The sequence below is a fragment of the Mercenaria mercenaria genome, chromosome 3 (genome assembly GCF_021730395.1).
Source record: "Mercenaria mercenaria strain notata chromosome 3, MADL_Memer_1, whole genome shotgun sequence".
In the NCBI taxonomy this organism is placed as follows: Eukaryota; Metazoa; Mollusca; class Bivalvia; order Venerida; family Veneridae; genus Mercenaria; species Mercenaria mercenaria.
The window spans coordinates 19462638-19471181 of NC_069363.1; the positions used below are offsets into that span (position 1 = coordinate 19462638).

The window sequence follows — 8544 nt, forward strand, 5'->3', positions numbered from 1 at the left end:
TGTCATGTGATAAAAGTTATTACATAATGGCATGATATTACATACGGTTCTATACACCAGCTTGTTTATAAGTAATCACTCATTAATAAGCATTTAGAAATATTTGTTCTGCATTTTGCAGTGCTGTTAACTATTAACATCTATACTTTAGATAGTTCACATTTAGCAAGTGGCAAATAGCATGATGTAATTGAATAAGCAGAAAAACTGATGGACATAAAGACAATGAAAAATATTTAAGTTCTAATAATTTATTAAAGTTAACAGAAATTTTATAAGTTGACAACAGTTTTATTCATTTATAAATAAATATGGCATTTCATAATTTGATCTAAAATATTGGTTGAACATTTAAAGTACAATGTTTTTCAAATCTTTCCAAAAATATCAGAAAATCTTTACTCTATGCTATTGATAAAATTTATATTACCAGTAAGTTGTTAGATTTCAGTATGATTTACAACAATAATTTTAAGTAAAATTCTATATTTCACTGTCATTGTCTTCTCAGATAAATTTGATTTTTAAAAAGAACTATGAAATGCCAAAGTGTACAGGTTATCATTTTCATTTCTTTTTAAATTTTCATTTACTGTTCCAGTTCACTATTCTTCCTATGAAAATGTTTATAATTAACTTCTGTTCACATGTTAAAAGTTATGCTGTTGACTCAAGTTGATGGTGTTTCTCTTACTGATGAGTCCTGGAAACACTGTATGGGTCACAAAATTAAATCGGGACGAAACACACCTGACAGCAGATGTTGATAAAAACAATCAGTTGCATTAATAACCAACTGAAGATAAAAAAAGAAAATGTTATAACTTAAATCCAAAAACATTTTTAAAAATTTGCATGTATTTTCAAATTTATCTGATTTTCAGGTGTGTCTAAGGCTGTTTTCATTCAAATGACATAGTTTAATAACTAGTTTAATAGTTAAATGTGCTATTGCCTACCTATTCCCATAAAGGAGTGCAATGTGATGAAACAATGTTAAAATGATCACTATTCCAATAATTAGTTAACCAATAATAGTAGATGGTTTTGTAGTGAACAAGAACTGCCACTCAGGTCAATTAAAAGAGAAAACATTAGAAATGATACAAGGAGGTTTTTAAAGTAAACAGCTTTAAGGCCTACACCATGTAAATTTCATACAAAAAAACCCTTTAACTTTATGCAGCAAACTTTCCAAAAATAGAATGTTTATCAGTTGGTTAGAAAAGTACTACATATACTTTCAGTGATTCACATGACTTTATACTGCACAAGCCAAAAAGGGAGTTAATCAATAAAAACTGATTTAACATATTCAGTAACATTTTCACCCATGCCAATCTTTGACACATAAATGCGATAATTAAAATTCGAAAACAAGAAATTAATGTGTCTCATGTTCCTAACAAACAATGTGGCAGCCACATTTAAATTTAATGTAAACAAAGATAATGCCTTCAACAATATATATCTATCGGCTATAGTTGTTTTTTTTTAAATAATTAAGCTTTTTCTTCTCTCTCACCTTATTTTAATTCAGTTCAGTTTTAAGTGTTTTGGGGCAAATTACATATACACAATGTATCCAATCAATGTAGTCAACAAATGATTGCAATTTCAGCTGAATGGCTCAAGCAGTTTTAACCCTTATCATGCTGTACATGGTTGGTCCTCCCTTTGCAACAAGTGTAGATCATGATAAGCCTGCACACCTGTGCAGTCTGATCTTTATCTGCACTGTTCGACATTCAGTCAGTATCTTTCGGTTAGCACCCTTTTAACACTTAATAATACTGTCCAAATTGTAAAACGTACAAGTTCATTATAGAAATTTAGCAAGGGCCTAAGGGTTAAAGTTACATTAAATTATATAGCTAATTGTGTCCCTGTGCACCCAAAAAAAGTGTGACATTTACATGAAGGCTAGTTTTCAACAGTGTGTCTTTTTAATCAAGCTTTATTGTTAGAGCTTTGATTTTTTATGTAACTTAAAGTCTGCACATTTAAAGCAAAATACTTTTTTTTCATAAACTACATCTCATTCTTACCAATATCAGGCAATATGTCGCATCTTGTGATGGAACCCTCTTCACAAAATGTAGTGAAAAAAACAAAAACAATTTAAATGTTGAACACTACAGTTTCATAAGCGCAATACTTTTCTTGAGTCCAAATGTTTTCCTAAGATCTTAATCTTTTCAGCTTTGAAGACACAATCTGACTATTTCTGTTTGATAAATCAACTTTCTCAGAATCTTGATGAAAGTCTATACACACAAAAATGTCCCCTGTGCACCTTTTCAGTAGTTTAGTGTCAGATTTTTTATATTCTTTAAATAAAATGTTTTTACATAGGCCCCCACTTCTACAGTATATCTTGCAGCTTGTTCCTTTCACATGGCAGATATTGTATTCGAGGAGATACATCAGGAGGAGGTACATCAATCTGAAAAGGAATTGTTTTTTCTATGTTATATACAGTACACTATCACAAATTTTATTTTTGTTATGCATTTATAGAGCGAAATTTCCTTTTTTTTTGTTTCAGTATGATTCAATTTTGCCATAGTATTTCAGTCGTGTAATGGTGTTCAGTTAACCTATCAAGTGTTCCTGCATTCTTTACTAGAAATGACTTGTGCTCACAGACAACTTCCCATTGTAAATGAGTAAGAAATGTTGGACAAATGACTTCAGACATGTTCTTCTCTCAAACTGTTAAAGATATTACATGCATAGCCAAAGGATCAAACTTACAACTTTTCTTGATTTATAGTCTAGTGCTTTATATTCTGAGCTAGGCATGCAAATTATCATAAGTGAAAGTTTCAAACCAAAACCAATACTGGTCAAAATCAGCCTGATCCATTTAAGATGTTTGTAAATGAAATGCCTCCATTCAGGGTATCAATTTTGTTTCTGTATATTTTGCAAGCATGCTTTTACTTATTGTTCTCCTTTATTTCCTTTTGACTAAAATTAAAAATCTAGCATGGTTTGAATTATAATAGAGTTTGCAAATTTAGGAAACAGTGAGACTAACTCAGTCAATACATACTATACTTGAAATCACAGACCAGACACCAATACAGGTACTGCCTTCAGATCCATCAGTGTTTTGGAACCTTGGTGAATGGTCCTAGAACAGCTCAGAATGGATTATCCACTGTCATTAACATCTTTTGAATCAGCACATAGCTCAAGCCTGACCTCTGTATAAGCTGAGAATCTTCATCAGCAGGCTGTGACCTGATATAAATTATATAAAATTGCTCTGTAACCAGGTTTAAATATACCTTATTCCATTTATAAGAAGGAATATCAATCTTTAAATTACACAAAGATTTTGATAATATAGAACATCTTAAGCACTAAGGCTGAGACTTAGGTATACAAGATCAATGTTTATTGGGTGCATATACATACGCTTATAATTATTAGCTACTTAATTTTGATATCTACAAGAATCTTAATAAAACTGTGTGTGGGTGTGTATTATATAAACCACATATAAAATATATAAACATATAATATTAAATAGCATACTTTGAAACATATGCATTGACAATGAACATTTAAAACCATTATCAAAATCTGTGACATTTCAGGGACGCCTTACAATTGAAATAGCTTTTTCTTTCATAATGATTTAAAAAAACCAACATGTTTTAGCATTTTATTGAGGAATTTCATATTCTGTCTCTATTTAGATCTACAATATACAGAAGTGTACAGAAAAAGAAGGAAAACCTTTAATATACAAATATATATTCTACTGATTGGAAATTTCCCATCATAAAATGCTATTATGCTGTCATACAGATTTTCAAACTTCTGTTTCAAAAATATATTTTTTTACCATGCTTGTGTCAAAAATAGTTTTTATATAGTCCTGTCTCAAGTTATGATATATTACAAACCTGCAACATTTAAAAACAAGAATAAGCTAGGCCTATATATGACACCTGTTGTTTGCATCTCAAGTGAGACTAATGTTTACACTATTGTCTAACATAAAATATTGGTTATTTAGGATGTCTGGGGGGTGAAAGTGCTGCAAAAATGTAATTAGAAAAAAATGGAACACATTTCAAACACAGGTGGCAGTAACGTACCTAGGACACAGTATGGGTCCATGAGCCATATGCACTTAAATTTACTACAATTATAATGTTTTCTTAGGAAAAAAATGACCAAAAGCCATTTTAAAAAAATTTTTGCTCCCGTGACAATGAGCAATGATAAAGGTGATCAAGAACAGTTTGACATGTGCAGTGCTTCCAGGTCCGTATTTTTTTTTCAAAACAATATTTCCTTATCAATTGTTGGCCGCCTTTTCGGCAAAAGATTAATCTTTCAGAAAAACCTTACTTCAAAACCCAGTTCCAAACCGTTTACGCACCACGAGCGAGCAACGGCATACGAAAGGATAGTGATTTCTCCACCCGAATAAATCCCACACATTTTTTGCACCGAAGTCTCCCCCGGAAAAAAAAATCAAGTACACCATGTCAGTTAAAAATAGCACTGCAAGCAGTCAGAATAGGCTAAATGTAAACTAACAAGACTAAAAATAAGGTTCAATTCTACTTAATTACTTACCAGTTGTTATTTATTTGAATTTGGTAAATAATCCTCGTGAGCCATCGCTGCTTGTTTTATATTCGGGTACTCTTTGGATTTTATCGCTACGTTTGAAATACGTAAACTGTCTCCGCCAATGAAAACGTTCTTTACAACCACCGTCTTGTCAACGGTAATCATGGCAGGCGAAAGTAATTTTCGAAAGCGAAAATGTTAAATAGCGAATTTGTAAGTAACAAAGTAGGATTGAACCTAGTTTTCGGTCTTGATAGTTTGTGTTTAGTCTGTTATGAACGGTTATAATGTTATTTTAAACTCGCACTGTGAGCTTGATGTGTTTTAGGGGGGAGACTTCGATGCGAAAAATGTGTGGGATTTATTCGGGTGGAGAAATCACTATCGTTTCGTATGCCGTTGCTCGCTCGTGATGTGTAAACGGTTTGGAACTGGGTTTTGAAGTAAGGTTTTTCTGAAAGATTAATCTTTTGCCGAAAAGGCGGCCAACAATTGATAAGGAAATATTGTTTTGAAAAAAAAATACGGACCTGGAAGCAATGTACATGTCAAACTGTTCTTGATCACCTTTATCATGGCTCATTGTCACGGGAGCAAATTTTTTTTTAAAATGGCTTTTGGTCATTTTTTTCCTAAGAAAACATTATAATTGTAGTAAATTTAAGGGCATATGGCTCATGGACCCATACTGTATCCTAGGTACGTTACTGCCACCTGTGATTTCAAACTGAAAGTGAAAGTAGAAATGAAAAGTAGAACTAGGATCATGTAAAGCCTTTGAGACCCCCTCATGTAAATTTTCATAAATGGAAATTATACCTGCCAGACCAATAATATTCATAGTACATATACACAAGTAGCAGATACTTTCTATAAAGGTCACCTTGTTTGGTTATAGTTTGTATTTTGTCTTAAACACATGTACCTCTAACTGTCCACATTTTATCTTGTAGAAATGTCAATCTTTTTTTTTCAACACATTTTTTTCTCTAAATTTGTTTTTGTTGTGTGCCTAACATACTTATCTAGGTACTCTGGTTAATGAAATATAATTAACTTTTATAGTTTTTGAAATATTGCATTTTTTTTTCATTTTGACAGCTCTACCTACTTTCACTTTCATTTTGCATTTTCAAAAAAATGTACATGGTTTGCAGCACTTTCAACTCACAGGGTACCTGGCGAAATACGTTAGACACAGAATTAATTTATAATCATGACAGCAATGACAAAATACTATGGAAAAAGAAGCTTGATATCTTATACAAAACAGAATGTGAGTATTTTGAACAAACTGTGTTGTTCAAAGTTTGAAATGCCTACAGTAGAGAATGCATAGCTATTTATGTCCCTGCAATCATTGATATGAATACACTAATTGCAGTAATTAATATGTGAATCAAAAAACAATATATAGATCTACTTACGGCTGCATATCTGAATCCAATAAATATATGCCCGATAACATAAAATTGTCACACGTAGTGTAACAACATATGGTTGTGTTTACGTAATCCCATATTTGGTAAAGAAAACACATTCAATATGACGTAGTACCCTCGACTGTGTGTTTGATTGGTTCAAAAGTGACAGGTTTGAAGCTGATGAATTATAATATCGAAAATTCACTGCCATACTTTTGTACAACAGTGTACAAACATACAATCTGGATATATCCCGAAACTGTACATGTTGTTTATGAACATTTCTCAACGCTTCATTTCGTGTCAATAAATGAATAAATCCACTGCCCCGAACTATGCACTCGTGTTCGTGGGAAAGTTCACGCGGCTCCTTGGATGTTTGGCCGCTTATGTCTTAAAAAATTACGGCTCAGCTGAGAAAAATCTCAAGACTTGAGAAAAAGTTTAGAGAAAGCCAACGTGAGAAATTTCTCAGCTGAGACAATTCTCAGACAATTCTGAGACAATCTTGAGCTGAGAATTTTCTCACTTTGAGAACGTTAGTGAAAGCGGGGCCAGGTCTGTAACGTTAATCTAATTATCAAGTGCTTCGCGAACTTCCAGGAAATCCTCGTAAATTTCAGTTAGTAGTAATATGTTTCTTCCGAAAACGTTATGAGGAAATTCGTAAACCATTTAAACAATATTATACAGCATATGCTGTTATGCCTTAAACCTAATAGAAGTTATTCCACTAAATCAAACTATAAGAAAATAATTGTCTGACTGATTACGTATCTAAACCAGAAACTAACAATATATAAAAAATAAAAATGGTATAAGCGGATATCTGTCGATCGAACATTATATATTCAATTATTGTGTCATTAAATGTCTATCGAACTGCCAATAACTTGTTTTAGCAAGGACAAACATCCTATATGAATAGTCTCTTTCAAAGTACATAATATTTGTAACTAATTTTACTTTTTCAGTAACAAACAAAAGTAGACAGTCTTCAGAAATCTTTCACCCAAAGCCGGTGAATATTTAGGTATCATATTGTATACTTTTAAAACCAACTTACGTGTTTTTTAAGCTTGAAAAATCATTGTTTCCCCATGATATTTTCAAGAAAATGAGAATGTGATGATATGCTTTTTGTTTAAGTTAAATGATGATTAATCTACATTATTGGAAATAGGATTAAACAAGATTTATGTACTTGTTGGATTTTTGGAGCAACCCGTGTACAATATTTTTCCGTTACAGCATTTATATATTGTGGGCCTACTTTGCGATGTATGGCTATATGGCTGTGTTTAGGATGCTCTGTGCTTCCGCGAAATCTACCCTTACCTTTTGTTTTTCATTAGTGTCTCCATATATTATAGTATCAAAAGGCTTAATTATAAACAATGTGTTATTAGTCGGGTATGTATAAAAACAAAGATAAATATCAATCAGGGAATGTCACGCACCAAAAACGCAGCCTCCCCAAAACGAAACCCACAGCACACAAACGTGCACACCACAAACACACACACACGCACGCACGCACACACACACAGCCCCGCGCGCGCACACACACACACAAAGTCAACACATGAGGACAAAACGAACAAACAAAGGAAAAGCCTTTTTTCTCTCTAGATCTCAGAATGTTAGTCTTATTTCGGGATTAAACCACAACTTGTTAAGGAAGTTAAGGAACAACGCAAAAGAATACTGGCCAAGGTCTGAATTCACATGTTCCCAATCATTGTTTTCTCTTGTCAAAGGTTTGAATATTGATGATGACAACAGTAGAAAGTTTTTATTGAATATATTGTTTTTCTTACACCCCTTTATGGCTCTAACTGTAAAAGTTCATATGCAGTATTAGAAGCAGCGATATCCTAACCATGTAATGTGTAACATCTATTTAGTCAGTTGATCCATCTGTTTTTAGATAAAATTTAAAGCCTTATGGAACTTAAGTGTAATTATATAAACAATTATATACATTCATCAATCATTACAAACTTAATATTTGTAGAGACATTATAAAGAAAATAAAAGGAATGTCCTTAATATATTATGATTTCTCACGTAGTTATGATATATCCACCCATTACATAGTCTTCAGTGAGACTTGGATTCATTGTTGTTATATTTTCTGGTCCTTTGGGATCATGGAGTCTGTCCAATAAATGTGTAATAGAGTTCCGTGTAAGCCGGTGCTAGAGGGCATGAGAGGTGATGCACATTTCATTTCCTCTCATGAACAGACTCAGTCAAACCGAGTCTGCTATGATTCTGTTTGGTTGCATTCTTTGTTTCCAAAGGATCATTTTACAGCTTTTATTGGATTACAACAGTCTTTCAGTGCCGTATTGCAGTCGTAAAGGTCTCTTCGAACTTATGACTGAGTGTTATTATTTTTCTAGTCATTTTAGATTATGAAGTTCATTTTATTTTTGTCGAGCCCGGTTGCGGAAGCGAAGACATAGTCGTCCTAATGGGTGTTCGGTGTATTGTGTGCGTCGTGCGTTTGTCCGTT

General features: G+C 32.7%; 1 long non-coding RNA gene across 1 annotated transcript; it reads right to left on the reverse strand.

Annotated features, from left to right (window-relative positions):
* Positions 1-555: 555 nt before the first annotated feature.
* LOC128555515 (uncharacterized) lies at positions 556-6526 on the reverse strand. The gene is made up of 3 exons (XR_008370123.1): positions 6027-6526; positions 3059-3249; positions 556-2446 (listed from the first exon to the last, which is right to left on the reverse strand). It is a non-coding gene; the product is annotated as an uncharacterized LOC128555515 (long non-coding RNA).
* Positions 6527-8544: the final 2018 nt, after the last annotated feature.